At 39.4% G+C, this 19,364-nt stretch overlaps 1 protein-coding gene across 2 annotated transcripts in view; it reads left to right on the plus strand.

The window, feature by feature from the left end:
• The window catches only part of SCAF8 (SR-related CTD associated factor 8), a 180,551-nt gene that overhangs the window by 145,314 nt on the left and 15,873 nt on the right, over positions 1–19,364 (plus strand). The window contains exon 28 of one of the 2 annotated variants that reach the window (XM_059714278.1): positions 7,375–8,169. The exons of the other annotated variant lie outside the window; for it this stretch is intronic. The gene's annotated coding sequence lies outside the window, so the exon portion shown is untranslated. Of the gene's footprint in view, positions 1–7,374; positions 8,170–19,364 lie in introns of those variants that run through there. 2 annotated transcript variants of the gene reach the window in all.

Below are 19,364 nucleotides of genomic sequence, written 5' to 3' on the forward strand. Positions count from 1 at the left end.
AGGCTGTGGGGGGAGGGAGGGGTTGGTAACCAAAGTCACCCCTCCTGCATGGAAACACTGGCTTTCGGAGGGGCAGCCAAGAGCCAGGACCCGTGATAATTGTTTCAGCTTGCGGAGGGGCTCTGCAGGCCAGATGGAATTGATAGCGAGCCGGATCCAGCCCGTGGGCTGTATTTTGCCCACCCCTGATCTAGAGTGATCTATCTCCTATTCATTACCCTTTCTGGCATCCACCATTATTGGTTTAGAGATGCCAAAGGAAACATCTCCAAGCATTCTGTTCAGTGCTGGATTATGACATGATGAGGCCCTAGGCTATGTCCAGTTTAAGAAGCCCCATAGGATAAAAATAATCCACGAAAATGGATTTTCATGACATTTTTAAGATGAATTATTGTTATATCTGTACAAATTTATGAACTCAATATGAACAATAACTGTGGAGCCATATGTATATGTATTTTTTTCATATTAGAAAGAAAATGTCCAGTTTTGTTTTCTTATTTAGAGGCCTAGTATATTGTGAGGCCCTAAGCTGTAGCTTATATATCTTAAGTCTAAATGCAGCACAGATTCTGTTCAAAGTATATACATTTCTCTTGGTCTTCCTTTTCTAATGCACTTATAGAATGCTTTTCTGTTGCTTTTCTGTGCCTTGCTAACATATTCAGTTTGCAAACCATAAAGTATTGTCATCAGATACCTAGTTAGAAGTTACTACCACTGCTTAAAACTCGGACCATAATATGCACCGTAGTCAATACATTCCATTAGTGATTCCAGAGTGTAGTGTTAACCCCTCAGTATCATTTCTGAACACCATGATATAAATATAAGGGCTTGGTCAGTTCAGAAAAGAAAAAAATAATCAATTTTCTAATTCTTATAACAGCTTTTTAAAAAATTCACAACTTGGATGTTATACTTTCCTCATATGTGGAGTGGTGTGACTAGGGTAGCCAACTCAGATGCCAATTTGGTTGGAGAGTGGGAACGGCTGTGGTTGCATTGGTAGTGTGGCAACAACTGGCAGTCACTACTGCTGCCTAAGTCAACAGGGGCATCAAAGTGTAACAATGCCCCAGCTGCATAATTACACTTCTGCAAATGTGTGCACTGAACTTGCATAGTAGCTTTAATAGAAGAGATGGCATTGCATGAATACCAAAAGTATGTTGCACCAACTAGATGTCTGAAGCTTACCGGATACAGTAAACACATCTCCACCTAAAATGTTCCATGTTCTTTACCTATATGAATCCATCATTTTTTCTGGAAACTTTGGAGAAATGTTGTATATGAAAGGTAGAGTAGAGAAAAAATTCAGTGTTTTAAAAAATATTTTTTAAAATTTAAATACATTAAAAAATAACCCTTTTTAATAATAGAAAGTATCTTTAACATCAGAAGTCAGCTCAAGCACTATAAATATTACAGTATCATGTACTTTATTAAATATATATTATTTTCATTTTTGACCATTAAGAAAATGCTAGTACTTTTTAAAATGCAAGTATTTTAATTTTCTGTTGTTCAGAAAACTTTTGCTATAATTAATTTTGATTTCAGTTCAAAGAGGAGGTGCAGAGGGAACAATTTCTTCACTCGGACAAGTTGGAATTAGCTAAGGATAAAAAACATGCTTTGGTAAATTTATTTCTCCTTACATATCCAGCATGTTTTAAAGTTCTGTTTAAATATTTAAAGAGGAATTTGTGTATTTTTTCATTGAAGTTTCTGGATTTTTAATCGAAATCTTATTTTAATCCAAAAGCAAAGAAGCTTGGATCATAAGTAAAAAATATTATCTAGTAAGTAAAATGCATATCATACATTTTTTCCTAACATAAAATGTAAACAATCTAAATACAAATAAATTTGTATAAATAAGAGCGTTCTAGTGGTTAGGGAAAGGAAGTACTATTCTCATTGCAAACACTATATTTAATTGCAAGTCAACATGTTTTAGCAGTTATACCAAATGACAGAAATAAATCAACCAACCACCCCCTACTGCCTCCCCTACCCTTTGCCCCTCAACCATTTCTTTTCCCATTACAGTGGTGGCGGGGATGGGACAAATTTAAGACAACCCTCCAATAATTAGATTCTAGACATGGAAAATTATAACAAATCTATCATTTGTTTTATAATTTATCTTGGATTCAGGTGAATACAAAACTTCAAGGTTCTCAAGTAGGATTTATAATTTTCTTTTTAAACAGCCTAAGCCAGTATGTCAAGCTTTTCCAGCTCCCTGAGTTGGATCAGGACCATGAGGCTTTTCATGGGCCAGATTCAGACCTCCCTTCAGCAGCTAGGAGAGTAGATTCAGGGACCTGTGGGGGCTAATGCAGCCATTGCTCACCCCTTGCTTCCAACGTGTGTTCCAAGCAGGGCTCCATATCCCAGATTTCAGTGGCAGGCCCTACTCACCCAGTCCCAAATTCACAGCCTCCCTAGGGCAAGGTGAAACAGATCAGAGGGCTGTAAGTTTGACACTCCTGCTGTAAGCAGTATAAGCTTGGTGTCTGTTCTGTTAACCTAGTGGTACACTGATATCTGTTAACATATTGTATATTAAAAGTCACTCATTTCTTGGGGAAGGAAAGGAGGACAAGCTCACAGACTGAATTTTTCTTGGGGAATGCTCAGCTTATTTTTTTTTAACCAGATTTAGCCATGGATGTACTGTTCAGTGAAAATTATTTACATGACAAGTCTTTCTGTTCAGTCCTCTTGATGGTACCTTGTGTGGCAAGAAAAATATAATTTTCCATGCATTCATAACTAAAATAGCAAAGGAAGAGACTATCAGCCACCTACAAACCCACTACTGGTTTCCAGGAAGGAAGATTATGTTTAATAAGACCTTAGAAAAGTGATGTTTTCTGAAGACACTTTTTTCACTCCTTGGCCCTGGAGAAATCTTGCTCCAAAAAGAGATTTTCCCTTCTTTCTTACTGCCACAACTCTGTCTGACATATCAAGCTCCTGAACTGTCTTCAGTTTTCACTACCACTCTCATCTTGAAAGATTCCTTTCAGAAGCAGCTGTGTAATTACAAATTCTAGTCCAGAAACCTAGAAACTCTGCTGGAAACTTGTCAGATCCTACAAAAAAAAAAAAAAGATTGTCCTTCCCATTCCATTTTGCCCAGCTACCACTTTCCTTTAAAAAAATACTTTTAACATTCCATTGCTCTCAAGAGGCCCTGAAGAAATAAGTCTATCATTGAACACAAAAACAAATTAAACACAAAAAATTCCAACTGCTGGCCTTATCTCTCAGTAGTGCCTGCTGTTTGGTTAACACGTGGAATGTAAGATTTGAGGCACAATGATCATATGTGCTACAAGATGGCCTTATATAACATATTTACCAATTCTGGAGATATTCTATATAAAAACACGGATCCAAGGAACTGCTTTCCATCAGCAAAAGTAGCTTGGCTTGTAAGATCTGTAAGTTTTGTAATTTGGATTCAGTGTACTTAAGAGTTTCACCAGTAAAGAAGACAGTGCTTAAAGTTCCATGTATGAAATACCCAGGGCGCATCTACATGTGCCCATTAATGCACAGCAGTAAACTGCAGAGCTTATCGCTTCAGCGTTTATTGCTGCCATACACGTCTTCATGTGTACCTGGAATCGCAGCAGGTTGACCCAGAGCAGAACAGCCCCGGCTGGCAGGGGACCCAGGGAATCAGCCTGTCAGCCTAGAGCTGCTCTCCCCTGCTCAACGTGCTTTGGAGGGGCTCACTGGGGCACAAAGGTGTTTTAGTGTGGGGTTAGCTGGCTGGCAGGCCCCACACTGAAGCATCCTTGTGCCCCAGCCAGCTAGGGTCAGCATCTACATGTGCACTGCTCTTTTTTACTCTGCAGCAGGATAGTTACTTGTATTACTTGAATATACTAAATATAAGTACTGTCCTGCTGCGGAGTAAATTAGTTTACTCCAGCCTAAATGGGGCTCACATGTAGATGCTGAGACTTTTACTGCACAGCTAATTAGTCTACTACGCAGTACACATCTTGTTTAGACGCGCCCCAGGTGTACAGGAATATATCCAGGATGTCTTACATAGTGCCTCCCTTTTCCCTGCGCACTCCCCACCACCACTGCCCCTGCAGAAATCACTTGATGTGAAAAAGAGAATAGAGAGCATTGTTCTTACATCAAATTCTTCTAAGATAGAATTATGCATGTCTGAGTCCTAATAGGGGGGTTTCAATTCTCAACTTCATGTGTTGTATCCCTAATTACAATACAAAATGGGAGGGCACCACATGTTTTATGTGGCCACTTTCAGATTAATGTCATCATAACGTCATCTAAAGTAAGTCTTTCAAGATATGGCTAAAATTAGAACTTCCTAAGAGGTAATCAGTTAAAGTTTGTAAAGTATTTTGAAATTTTGTAAGAAATGTCACTTTATTACTACTGCTGTTATGTATTATTTAAAAAATATATATAAGTATGCAAGAAAGTTAGAAGTTGTAATGTGTTTTACATTAATACCAAGAGGCCTCAAGTAAGATCAGGGTTATGTTATTCTAGATACTGTTCGTACATAGAGTAAAAGGCGGTTCCTGCTCTAAAGATGTAATAGTGCAGAGAAACAAGACTTGGTAGGGGAAAGAGTGACTAGCACAAGGTCACACAACAGGTGAGTAGATGAGCTGGATTAAACACCTCAGTCTCCTGGGTGTCTGTCTTTTATACTATGCTGCTTTTCACGTTGAATGCTCTTCGTTAGATGCCACAAAGAAAGTTTTTATTCTATAGTAGGAAAAATGTATAAGTATAAAAATAGTTGTGTAGGAGAGAAACCTGGCAGTGAGACTTATGGAATCACCTTCAGTGAATTATTCAAAATTAGACTAGACAGGCCACAATTAGACACGGGGAAAATCATTAAATCACTTTTTCCCATGTTTCAAGGGGGTGAACTAGGTGACTTGTGAGAAGTTGCTGCCAGCCCAAATTATTCTGTAATCATACAATAGCTATGAAGTATTGTTTTTCTTTCATCTTTTATGCCACTTGAAGAGGTGGCTTTGCAGCCATATTTATCCTATCAACATTTACAAATCTCTTTTTGCACAACAAACCATTAAAAATAAAAAAGTTGCACACCATTTCAGCAAATTTTTATTAAAAAAACAAACAAACCTGGAAAACAACTTTCTTTCCAGCAAGAGGCATGACTTTCTTTGACTTCTTTCCAGCAAGAAGTATGACTTAGTACTGGTGCAAATGCAAGAAGGCAGTTTTCTGAAACCTAACCTAGGCTCCAAGTTTGGATTTTTCTGTTGCCCAGGCAAATCACAGAAACCCTCTGTTGCAGTACCTGTTTGTAAAACTGGGATAAAAATATGTAGCTCTCAATTTTGAAATTGCTTTGTGAGGATTAATTACAGTAGTCAACAATTTAATATCACTTTAACAATGAAGAACTTTAAATATTTGTGAAGGGCAGAATTCTGTTTCCCTTTCTATCTGCGTAGGTGGAGTTTTTGGAACTTGTATGCAGGTTGCGATTCTGTTACCCCTGCAATGCACGGTAGGCTATGCACAACATGGCTATAGCCATGGCTTAGATGCTTGACGAGGAGGCGCCTGGCCACATGTGTACTAACACCTGTTTGCATGTACCTGAGTATAGGTCTATATTTATATATAGACTATACCTGAGTACAGTATAATCTATATTATAGGCTTATGCCTGAGTATAAGTCCTATATTTTAGCCCCAGTAGCTGAGTAATGAAGGCACTTCCCAGGAAGTAGAAGACCCAGGTTGTAGGCCTTTTTGGCCAAGACTGGGTTTAAACCTGTAACTCGCTGACTTCCCAACAGTGAACAGTGCTCTATCTACCACACAACAATATCCAGCCCTTATCCCATACAAGTGGAGAGCAGTGCAGCAGGGAAGTTTCTGCCTGGGTGGGAACAAGAGCCCAAAGTAGAACCCAGGACCCTACTTCCACCCAGGGAAGAAACCATCTCATTAAACAACCCATCCTTTAATTTGTTTCTCTTTTACCTGGGCCTCTGTATTTCCCTCTCTTGCCCTACCCAAGTGGTCAGATTCAAAAGAAGTGCTAGGTGATGACGGACTCATGACGTGCTGATTTGAACACTGTGCTGGAAAGTCAGAAGGATGGATAATTAAACCCTCTCTATACAAGGGGAACCTAAAACCTGAGTCTCCTGCTTCCTGGAAAAAAACCCTAATGATTCAGTTACTGGGGCTAAAACATGGGAGAGTCCTGGTCAGTGCATAACCTGCTGTACATGCTAACTTAATGTGCACATGCTTACACATTCACATTGTAGGATAAGGGTCAAACCAGCACCAGTAATGTTGTTTTTGCAGAACGAAACTACATATGAGGAGAGTGGAAAGGAAAGAAGCAGAGTAAAACTGCAGAACCAAACACTGAAATTTGCATACTGAGGACACAAGAAGCTGTGAAAAGATGGCTTGTATATGTCACACCCAGTGATACCCTTTAATTGTTGTATAACATTTACGCTACGATGACACATACCTTAATTTTTTCTGAAACATATTACACTAAAAGGAGGCTGATCAGCTTCTCTCATCATTTCAGTGCTGCTTTTATCATCTTATTTTTACCTATGGTATTGTAAAACTTAGAATCAGGGTCATAGTTCAAAAAAGCGCTTATGCATGGGGAGCAAGCAGAACTACTTACATGCAGTTAAGCATGTGTTTTAGGGTTTTGCATAAAATCGGGGGGGGGCTATATACAAAAGGACAGAATAAATACGGTTATTTATAGGGAAACAGTAAACAAAATTATTTAAACAAAAAATAATCTAGTAAAGCATAGTGATAGACTCAAACAAAGGAAAACTGATAAACCAAAATTCATCTTAGAAAAAATGATGCTGGTATGGGTTATCGATTTTTGAAAAGGTTTAACCTATTTTAAAGTTCCTACCCTTTACATATTTGTATTCTTTTGTTCAGTTCATGGTTCTCTTTCTCCTTCTGGATTTGACCCCCATCACATCTTGGAGCAAGGCAAATCCCTCCTGGTTCAGTCTGGTCAGAGTGATTTTGATTGAAATTCCAGCAGAATATGCAGTTATGACAAAAAGAAGGGATTGGATTCAGTAGCCTGTGAGGCTCCTTCCAGTTTTATGAAAAACTTAATGCAATTGGGTCTTTTTTCCAGAACTTTGTTTTGGAAGAATACTGGAGGAAAGTTCCACCACTCTTCAGAACAAATTGACATTTTATTTCCAAAAATGTTTTTAATATGTATATTAAAATATTAAACTAAAAACAAATCATTTTGATTGCTCCCAAATGAATATTTTTTGTTGTTGTTCTTCTCAGAGAAGTTCATCATTTCCAGTTTCACTCCAAGAAAGCAACATTTCAAAATCTGAAAATCCCTGAAACAGAGCTTCAACCCTCTGCACAGCTCCAGTTATGGTTCTTCCAAACATCACTTCTTTAGGCATTCCTTCCTCCCGTCCCCTTCCCCCCATGCCCAAGAATAATTTACATGAAAATTGCTCCTTTCTTTTTAATGGAAGGATATGGCAGGCTGTTAGCACTATGAGATATCACTTCACCTTTAGTTTGTAATCAGATTTCAACCCAAGAATCATGATACTTTCTAGTTGACATGATATTTAACTGAGGTCCATGTGTCTTTGGACACAAGCTTCCAATTTTTTCTGTTCACTTAAGTTTTTCAACAAGTTCTTGTGACCCTATATGTATTTAACCATATTTTATTATCTCAGAATAAGCCTGGGTATTGTATCTTTTTCTAGCCAGGTGTAACAAAGTTTTAATTACCTCCTAGTCTTAGTGATCTTTCTGATTTCTGTCTGGTTTTGTCCAACAAGATGACTCCATACTTCCCTTTAACGGAGGCTAAAATCCACTGCATTTTTTTAATCCCAATTGGGCAATCACAATTTAGATTGTCATATCTATACCTCATAATTTCTTTCTTCAACTGCTTTCATTTTATGTTAACTTTGAAACTGTATTGCTGAACTCTGTACAAATAACGCGGGATACAATTTGTATGAAAGATACCATACAAAATAAAGCTGTATTGTAGTTGCCTCCACAATTCTGTGTGTCATCACAATAAAAATGCACTACTAATGTCAATATAGAAATCTTTGTTTTTGCGAAATATAAAAATGCTACCTTTTTCTTTTCTCTTGGGAAACCTTTGTTTCAGTATAGGAAGCAAATGTTTCTGCTATTTTGGCTTTAAATTGGTTTATTGTATTATACTCACAGAAGGTAAACAATTATAAGAACCAGCTCTCTGGTATACAATAAAGCAATAGATTTCAGTCCTCCAACATGCACAAGTTCTTCATCTACCTGTGTTTGATTTTTCACTTTATCATCCCTTGTAATAAGGCTCAGAGAAGCTAAATCACTAGTTTGTAAAGTCAAAATATGCTGCACCACTATGGAGTGCATATCCCATAAAGTTGCACCTTCATAACTGAGAGCAAATGTTGGCCTTAAATATTTGGCAGCTCATATAAAGTGGTTCTTCAGGTAGCAAGCATTAAAATACATGCTTATTTTATGTATGCATATATAAACATGTGTGTGTATGTGCTCACACGTGCACACATTCTTTTCTGCATGTTGTTCCCCACCCCACACACACACTTCTCAGAGTATTTATCTCTCTCCTGTGCTCTTCAATTTGTCCGTGAAACTTCTAGTTATGTGCCCCTGTAGCTATGCTGTTTGGCCCTGATTTACACAAAGCACTTAGGTCCATTCCTAACATGTAGCCTAAACAGGTACTTAACTTTAAGCATATGCTTTGCAGAACAGGGATAATTTGCTAAATTAGAACCAATTAGTGAAATCTTCTGGACAAACTTGCTCAAAGTAAATCTCACTTTACTTACCATTTTAGCTTCCTAAAGTTAAGTGCCTACATGTTTGTCTGTATAATACAGGAAATAGAGCACACTTTCTGCTGTCTGAATTTCCATTCCTCTGTCTTTGTTTTGTAAAAATAGGTCAGAGGAAAATACCATTTAAACCGCCATAAATAGTCATTCCTCTTTGAGTGCTTATTTCCTTCCCATTGCCATTTGGTTAGGATGACCTAACCTTAGGGTTACCTCTTAGCACTGTCTCTCTCCTTCCAGGCTAGACATTTTATACCTGAGGCAGGAAGCACCCAGTTCTATTTTTTATTTAAGGGATGTTTCTCTCACATTTAACTGTGTTGGCAATTACATTTTCAGCAGAGTCAACTGAATCCATGATTTCTATCCTTGATTGCACCCATTGGATATCATCTCCTACATTGGCTACACTGGTCTGGAGTCAGAATCAATGGTCCAATGTTAAGACACATAACTGGATCTCAGAAGACTTGGGTTCAAGTTTTGGCTCTGCCATAGATATTAGCTGTAACATTGAAAAAATTACTCAATCCTCAATTCTCCATCTGTGAAATAGGAATGATGTTATCTCCTTTCTCCCATCCTTTGTTTTCTTTATGTAAACTATTAACTCTTTAGGGTACAAACTATCTCTTACCATATTTGCTCAGTTCTCACATGCACCTTTTCCCCCAAAATTGACCATGCAAAATTGGGGGGTCTGTTTTAAGCAAAGAAGCTGATTTTTGCACTGGAAAGGAAGCATGAGGACACTGGAATGGGTTCCAGGGGCTGTGCTCCTTCTTTTCCCAGTTGTCTAGAGGAGGGATGGAGTCTGCTGCTCAGGTCTCCCCGCAGCTCACACTCCAGCCTCATCACAGCTGCTGCTGAATTGGCTCAGCCAAAAGCTTCTGCCAATATGGCAGCATCCATGAAAGGATTAACGCTTGAGCTGTGGTGTTTATAAAGAGAAGGGCTAATTCTGAAGAGTAGACTCTGTCTCTACTCCATGCAGCCTGAGTTCAGCCATGACACTGGAGAAATCATTTTCCCCCTTCATTCTGCCTTCCTAGAACAAGGTATGTGTCTTATTTATGGGATGTGTAGCATGCAAGGACATGTAGTATTATGTGCTCATGTAATTCCGAGCACAATGCTTTCCCAAACCTAGTGGGACCAGTAGGCTAGTACTACCATAATGCAAATAGTAACAAGAATTTCCATGAGATTTTCCACACACAGCTTCTACGTGCACTGTTCGGAGACTTTCACCCTGAACTTCCTTGAAGTAGGAGAATGTGGCACAAAATAAACAGAAGCATGCTGGGTCAGGCAATCATAAAACAGGGTGAAAAGGAACTTCAGAAAGTTATTTAATTCAGCCCGTTTGTCAAGGCAGAATCATCCCAGACAAGTATTTGTCTAACCTGCATTTAAACATTTCCAATGATGGAGATTATGCAACCTGTTTAGGTAGCCTGTTCCAGTGCTTAATCACCCTTACTTTAGAAAGTCCTTTCTAACATCAAACCAAATCTTCCCTGTTACAGTTTTAACCTATCGATCACCATCTTTTTTGATACCCCTTTTGTATTTGAAGACTGCTATCAACCCCCCACCCCATTCAGTCATCTATTCTGTAGACTAACAGTCTCATTTCTTTCAATCTTTCCTCATATATCATGTTTTCTAAGCAATAGTTTTGTCAGTATCGTCTGAGGTCTCTCCAGTTTCTCCATCATCTTCTGTGAAATGTGGTGCCCAAAAAGAGAGAATGCTCTGGAAGAGGAAAGGCCTTAGTCACTTTTCAGGACTTGCATGAAAACCCTACCTAACACATTCAGTGTACAATTAGCTTTATTCCATTTTTTTCACAGTATTCAGCCTACTATCCACTATAAAATATTGTTCCCATTTTGAATTCGTGCATTTGATTCTTGCTTCTTAAGCACAGTACTTTGGACTTGTCCTTATTGAATTTTAACCTAGACAAGCTTTGTCTAGCTGGGTCTTAAAAACCTCCAAGGATGGAGAGTCCACCATTTCTCTGGGTAATCTGTTCCGGTGTTTTACTACCCTCCTTAGGAAGAATTTTCTTACTTATCTGTAACCTAAACTTCCCTTGCTGTAACTTGAGACAGTTGTTCCTTGTTCTGTCATCTGCCACCACTGAGAACAATCTAGCTCCATGCTGTTTCGAACTGTGCTTCAGGTAATTGAAGGCTGCTCTTAAATCACCTCTTAGTCTCCTCTTCTCTAGACTAAATAAGCCCAGTTCCCTCAGTCTTTCCTCAGAAGTCATGTCCCCCAGCCCTCTCACCATTTTTGTTGCCCCCTGCTGGACTCTCTCCACTTTGCCCACATCCTTACTGTAGTGGGAGGGCCCAAAACTGAACACAGTACTCCAGATGTGGCCTCACCAGTGCTGAATAGAGGGAAATAATCACTTCCTTTGACCTGCTGGCAACACTCCTACCAATGCAGCCCAGTATGCTGTTAGCCTTCTTTGCAAGAAGGGCATGCTGCTGGATCATATTCAGCTTATTGTCCACTGTAACCCCCAAGTCCTTTTCTGCAGAGCTGCTGCCCAGCCAGTCAGCCCCCAGCTTGTACTGTTGCATGGGATTTTTCCATCCTAAGTGCAGGACTTTCCACTTGTCCTTGTTGAACTTTATGAGAATGCTACATCTATATCAGTGGTGCTCAATATTTGGGCCCCATGGACTAGATGACTGGCGCAGAGCTGGTCTTCAGGCTGGATCTGGCCCTGTAATGCCAGGATTGTGCCCTGTGCTGCCTCCCCTGACCCCGCACAGCCAGATCTGGCTTTGCATGGCAAGATGAAGGCCTGACACCCCGCAACCGCCCCTACCAGGCTCACATTCTGGGATTGGGCCCCACCTGCCTCTGTCTGCCATAATTGGGCACTCATGGTGCCCTGCATGTCCAGTCTAGCATGCAGGGCAGTCTGGCTCACAGGGCCGCCCACAGGTCCAGAAATTTGGCAACAGGGAATCGGCCACCCCACCACCACATTTTCAGACCCATGGGGAGTCCTGCAGGCTTGACACAGCTCTGGGGACTGAATCTGGCCCACAGGCTGGAGGTTAAGCAGCATCCCTGATCTAAATTATACAAGTATACTCCTTAAAATAGCTTAGTGTTGAAGACAATTTTGCAGTTGTAAAACACAAAGTGAGTATTTTAAAGAACATTAGATGACCAATTAGTTAATATTTTCCACTGCACTTGAAAAGAATGTATAACAGTGGTAGTTTGTCCTAGAAAAACTGCCACTAGTATTATTTTAGCTATTTTAAAAAAATGTTCTATTGCCGCCTTAATGCGGGTATCATAAAACACTCAGAGCTAAATTTTCAAATAAAGATACCAAATCTTATATTTAGGTATTCATATAAGCATTTACGTACCCTAATATCTGTTTGATAAAGCAAAGTGTTGAGGTGAACATTAGCATGTAGGATATGCACATCGTATTTAGTTGCCTGACTTTTGAAATTAGACTTAACGTCTTTACATTATAACCCATGGCTATTCAGAAGTCATGCTGGAAAGCTTGTACTCACTGAAGTAGTTTAAATACTGATTTAATTTATATTATGATCTGATTACCCAAGGAATTCATGTCAGTTTGGTTGACAGATAAATGGAAGAATCAGCACCTAAAGATTGACAGGAACAATTTAATCTTAGTGTTCTATGGACTGGATGTTCTCATTGTGAGCTTGCATTGACATGGAAGGACAGAGTTTCATTTATTAAACAGTATGCTATCAACTCTAGATAGCTCAACATGTTAAATCGAATTGGGATTCTAATGGAGAATTATTTTATTTCTTAACAAAGATTATTACAATTTTTTTGAAGATGTAAGCTGTCACATTGGTCAGAAAGCTCTTGCTCCAAATCATCTTTAGCCTTGAACCATGTGTACAATAGTTTAATAAGTAATGGATTCACTACCTCTTGCCTTAAAATCAAGATTTGACTCTTTTCTGAAAGATTTGCTTTAGCAACGCAAGTTATTGGGTTTAATATAGGGGTATCTGGTTTAAATTATATGGCCTATGTTATACAGAAATCCAGACTGGATGAGCTAATGGTCAATTTTTGTCTTAAAATGTATTGCTTTATATCATTCACTGATTGATCAGCTTACACATACAGATAAAAGTTAATTTTTATAATAAATGAAAAAAAAGTTTCCCTTCATAGGACCTAAATCCTTAAACAAAAAAGCTCAACCATAAACAGGGCCTATGAGAAAACCCATCAATCAACAGGTTATGCCATTCTGATTTGCTAACTTCATAGTTCCATGCATCTATTTAGGAAACACAGCTAATTAAAACTTCTTGAATACTCTGTAGGATGAAGCAACCAATAAATCTTGATTCCCCATTCCCCAGTAGGGGTAGATGTCCTAGACCAGTGGTTTTCAGACTTTTTTGCTGCATACCCCTTTACCAGCAAAATATTGCTTTTCTTACCTGTGATACCCAGTGCATCTTTGTCAACACCAATTCCAGTGCATAGCAGTTCTGTTACTCAGTACACACTGACCAGTCAGAAACTCCACCACCAGTACTAAAATTTAGGCACATATTTAGGCACCTTAACGAAGTGCCACATACCCCTGGGGGTATGTGTACCCAATATTGGAAACCACTTCCCTAAACAAATACACATCCTATTCAGCAAACAACTGAAAATTCCCAATGACAGAATAACACCCCCCATTAGGGGGGCAGTTATGGGAGGCAGAGTCTCAGCAGCTGTCAAGAGAAAGGCTTCTATCTCTATTTACCTGCAACCCCTTTTGGACCCTTGTTTTAAGCAGAAGTGTCTGAAGAATGAGGTGCAAGGAGAAGAACCCCAATTTTTGTTTCCATGCTTCATTCAGAAGTATGAGAAATTCCTACAGACACAGTTGTCTACTTCCTACTGAGCAAGAGCATCAAATAGACATGCTGAAGCTGTTTTCCCATACTTATAAATAGACTCTATTTACCCTCTCCAAAATTCCCCAAGGCCCTATGAAAACACTCCAGATCGCCGTGTCACTAGAGCCAATTGCCTTTGTAGTCTCTTATTTCTTCCTGTTCATGGTACCTTACCACCATACCTTGCTACCTTATTCACCTGGCCATGGGCTCTGACATCCTTCCTAATATTCAGTTCCTTTCTCTTTGGCAAAAGTTGCCAATATTTAAGTTCCTGGCTATATAATCCACATATTTTTTCCAGATCCTGGGGTTCTCCTAGGCCACTAGCTTACATTAAAGCCATGCCTCTGGCTGTCTGCCCCAAATTTATACCTTCCCTTTCTCTCTTTTAAGCCTACTCGGTTCATCGATTTCCCCTCTCAAAAGACTAGGATAGTCTAGGCCCACCTGCTATAGTTCTTGGTTCACCCATCTCCGCTGGACCAATGAGGAGAGGTGGAATTGTTCTGGGTGGAGTGAAAGGTAGTGTGACTTGGTTTGAATGAATGTGTGCATGTAGAATGAATGAGTGTCCTATGTGGAGAGCGTTAAGCAAATGAATGGAAAAAAGCATGGTGTGGAAAATAAGACTATGTCAGTAAATGCAGTCAGTCTGCAGTTTCTTCCTTTGTGCAAGTCTTGAAGTCTTCATCACTCTAATTACTTCTAATCTCATATTCTTAGCTTTGCCCATTGTTGCTACATTCTCTGATAAGTTGTGGGCTGAGTGCAGTTTTTGAGAATTGGCTATGGAATTTGGGAAAGCAACAGTTACAGTTTGGATACTGGCAGGTACAGTAAGGTACTGACCCTAACCTTGTACTTAATTTCATTGTATATAATATATTGAATTTTGATGAAGTTAAATGGGAATTATCCTCCTGACCATGAATTTAACTTGGTATAACTCTATATGTACCAGTTCTGTACAGTGTAGAGATACCTCAACAAGCCCTAAACTAACTCAAATATCCAGATGCCTTGATAGCTGAAAAGCAAGGTAGATTAGCCTGCTCAGATTCCTATGCTACCATATCTAGACTGCCTTTGATACTCCAGCTAATTCCAAATGAGGTACCATAAGTATTCCCACAGTGCACTCCTTTGTTCATTGTAGACATTTTCTTATTGCTAACATATTTCAAGGACCTTTTCTTACAGTGTTGTATGTTCCTTGCTAGTTGTAACTTATTCTGTGCCTTGGGCTTTCTGATTTTATCCCTACATGTTTAGTCTATCCTTTTATACTTAGTAATGTACATTTGTTTCCATTTTTTTACAATTCCTTTTTTATTTAAAGGCCATTCAATAATTCCTGATGAAGCCATATTGCTACCTTAAAATAATTCCTCTCTGTCCTCTGCATTGTGATAATTGTCTGTGCCCTCAATATTGTTTCTTTTAGAAGCTGTCTGCTCACCTGAAACCTTTCCCCCAACAATTTATTTTCCTGGAACCTTATCTACAACTACCATCCGTTTCTTGAAGTCTGCTTTTTGAAGTCCACTCTTAGTATTTGGCTGCTTTCACTCTGTCCTTCCATTGGAATCACAAACACTATCATTTTATGATCACTTTAACCCAAATTGCTTTATTCCTTCAGCTTCTCAACCAGTTTCTTCTTATTAAATCACAATCAAATCTAAAACAATGTCCCCAAGTTACTTCCATCACCTTCTGAAGAAAATTAGTATCCTCAACACATCCCCAAAATTGTTGAATAATCTCTATCTTGCCATTTTGCTTTTTCAACAAAAAATCAAATATACTTCTTTTGTTGAAAATGTTAGGTACTTTTAACATGATGAGAAGAGAGATGGGCAACTGCACTTTGGCCCCACCCATCTTACTAGTTATTAAATACTCCTTCTGCAGGCTTTTAACCTGTGATTTTTTTCCCCCTGCTATTATGGAAGGTGTTTTCTATTTAGAAAGGCCAGTGGAAAGTATTCCTTTTCATTGTTTACTATGCTTCACCATGAGGCAGCTGATTTGGGGATATGGAGGACTTGAATGTCAAAGAATCAAGGGATCCATCTACATGAGACATTTACTAAGGAATTTCCTAATTAGCTTTGCAGTAAACATCACAGCGTATACACATGCAACCCTATTAGGCCACAGGAAACTAATAAACTCCACAGCAGGTTTACTAGCTTTTTTAAATTAAAAACCTCTATCTTGCTGTAGAGCTTTTTCATGCGCAGCAACACACATGTAGACTGACTTGACTGGCTGGGACATGAGGATGCTTCAGTGCAGGGGCTGCCTGCCATCTAGCCCAGCACTGGAGTACCCTTGTGCCCCAGCCAGCCCCTCCACAACACACTGAGCTGGGGCAAAGCAGCCCTGGGCTGGCAAACTAAACCCCTGAGTCCCCTACCGCCTAGGGCTGCTGTGACTTGGCTCAATGTACTACGGTCCTGGGTGCACATGTAAAGTGGCACCTGGGAGCAATACACTCTGGTGCAATATACACCAGAGTTTATTGTTGTGAATTAATTGCATGTGTAGACATGCCCAAGAAGAGGCAAACAGAAATAATATTATATATATATATATATATATATATATATATATATATATACAGGTGCCACATTTACACTATATAGATATTTATAGATATCTATAGATATATATATTCCTGGACCAGAGAGCAGAGCTGGCTCCTTCCCATTGTGGACAGCATTCAGGGCGATTAAGTTCCGATACATTATATTTCTATGACAGCAATGCAGCACCATTGTGTCCCCTTGGTTAGTTAACTCAGTTTTCCTCTGACAAGTCCATAGTTCTAAGAGAAAAAAGAGACATTAAACTTGAGGGGGGGGGGGGGGGGGAGGCATGTTTGTTTTCTAATTAGCGAATACCTCCCTGAATGTACACGAAAATCTCTGAGGGTATTTGGTACCTGAGTGGTTGTTATTCTGAAACAGATTGTTAGAACCCATTTTGAGAGAGTGGGCTAGATTACAATTTGGATGAGATCCAGATTCAAGTTCAAATTTAGACACAGGACCAGATTTGACAGAAGGTCCCTATAATGGGTCAAACGTAAACCCTGTTTGTATATTGTTTGTCACTTCAGGAATGGTTGAAAACTGGTGTTTCGATGGATGTCAAATAGCAACATTTTATTTAAAGTGAGTTCTGGAGAATGCCCTTCTCCAAAGTGCTATCAGTATTATTTCAGTAGCTTTCTGAAAAACAACAGCATTTTTCTTTTCCTGGTGAGGCTCCGTATCCTGGCAGTATTTTAAGATAATTGTTTTGGATCCAATTTTAATTCAAACTGATAGGTTAAGTATCATGACTATTATATAATGCCTGTAACTCAAGAGATTAAGAATGAAACAAGGTTTTGGTTATATTCTGAGGTGTTTCCAAAGAATGAATAACTATGATTAACTGAACAGGCCATTAGCTATCAACATTACTCTGCTCAAAAACAGCTGAAACAGCATTTCCTTTGCGGTAAAAATACTTGGCAGCAATGCATATGCAAAGAATAAAGTTTACAGATGACATTTTTGGAAAGTCCTTTATGTTCTTAAAAATCTCCAAGGAAATTCTGTTTAAAGGTATCAGACTGAATTTTACTAGGCTGCAACTATTCAGGAAACGTAACTTATGGTTAAAGTTACTATTATTGTAGTCTCAGTCTTATGCCTGCATAAGTAATCATTCAATAATTAAAATAGTTGTGGTCAGAAACATTATTTTGAATAGATGGCAGCTTCTTACTCAGTGGATCAAGCTCTGTGTGAGCTGCTGTTCAGATCTGCTTACTTAATGGACTAAGATAAATTATTGCTACTCTATATGGAGGCATATGCAGCTACAGAAGAATGAGATCAAACAAAAGGTAGGGCAGGGTGGCACTTTAGAGACTTCAAATATATACAGTGTCAAAAAATTCTGACCTTTCGTAGTCTTCCTGAGTTTTTTACAACAGAGAAGTTGCTCTATTACAGTGATTCTCAGCCAGAGTTCAGTGGCTTTCTGGAGTGCCATAAGATCCTTTTTAAGGGAGCTGCAAACATGTGAACATGATTCGAAAGATAAACTCAGAGATTTCAAATAGGAATCCATAATATCAAAAATATTCAGTGTCATATGCATAGTGTCAAATGACCTGTTCTGGTCATTCTGAGTTCTTTGCGACAAAAAATTGCTCTAGTATTTTTCCATAGTCAAGAAATGCATGAAAACTAAGAACTGCCATTTTCTGATGGGTATCTTTAGTCTAACAAGGGATGTCTCAAGTCTAAAAAGGTTGAGAATCCAGTGGTTCTAAACCTTTTTAGACTTGATACATCCCTTGTTAGACTAAGGGTACCCATCAGAAAATGGCAGTTCTTAGTTCTGGCAGTTCTTAGTTCTGGATCACTGGATTAGAATCTGATGAAATAGATTGTTGCATAAGAAAGATCATGCTTCTCTGAACCAGTTAATCTCTAAGGTGCTTCCCTGCCCAACCTTCTGCCTGACTTAAAACTAACATGGTTAACTACCTCTTCTCAAAAGAATGAGATATGTTCTGGTGTGTGTGGCATTAACAAAATTGCTAATTACATTCTAATTGCAGGGGCCTTGTATTGGTGATGTGAAGCAACGAGTGAACACAACCTGACTTTTGCACTTTTGCAAGGAGGCCTGGGGCAATGTGGGACTCAGGAGATTCCAGTGCCCTGTGCCTCCACGCTTCATGAGAAGGCATGGGTCAGCAGTGGGCCTGACATGGAGGTACAGGGTGCTGCAGATTCTCTGGGTCCCACACCCCCCTGAACATCCTTGCTGGAACCTGTGCCAACCCATGACTCCATGTGAAGCATGGGTTAGCATGGACCCAGTGCAGGTCCTGGCATGGGGTGCTGGGGTTTTCCCCTATCTCATGCCTCCATTCCAGGACCTGTGCGAGCTTTCCCTACTTATGGAGATAGACCCCTGGAGGTCCCAGGGGAGATCTCCATAAGTAGTGAACCCCAACTTTCTCTGCTTACACAGAGGTGCCCTGAGATTCCCTGGAGCATGTCTCCAAATTAGGATAGCCAGGCAGGTGCTTCTGGGGATCAGGGTGCCCAATCCTGTATGGGAATTCCTGGAATGCTCATGATGGGCCCCTCGAGCCCCTGAAGCACCTTCCTGGGGTGGCTGGAGAGTGCAAGAATCTCCAGGTTGCCCACACCCTTTCACCACGGGGCAAGTAGACATAATAAAGTGGCACTATTTTATACTATCTTTTGTCGTGGCCAATGATGTGGCACAAAACAATAGAAATGACTATTTGCTTGCTAATTGTGCTGTCAGAAAATTTTATGGTGGCACAAATGTAACCTCAGGCAACATCTGTTTCTACCCTGGGTGAGTTCACAGCACTGACAAGTAGAAAAAAATGGGAATAGACATTTGCTAAAGATTGCTAGTTTCTCTT

This window comes from Alligator mississippiensis, chromosome 1 (genome assembly GCF_030867095.1).
Source record: "Alligator mississippiensis isolate rAllMis1 chromosome 1, rAllMis1, whole genome shotgun sequence".
NCBI classification, from domain to species: domain Eukaryota; kingdom Metazoa; phylum Chordata; order Crocodylia; family Alligatoridae; genus Alligator; species Alligator mississippiensis.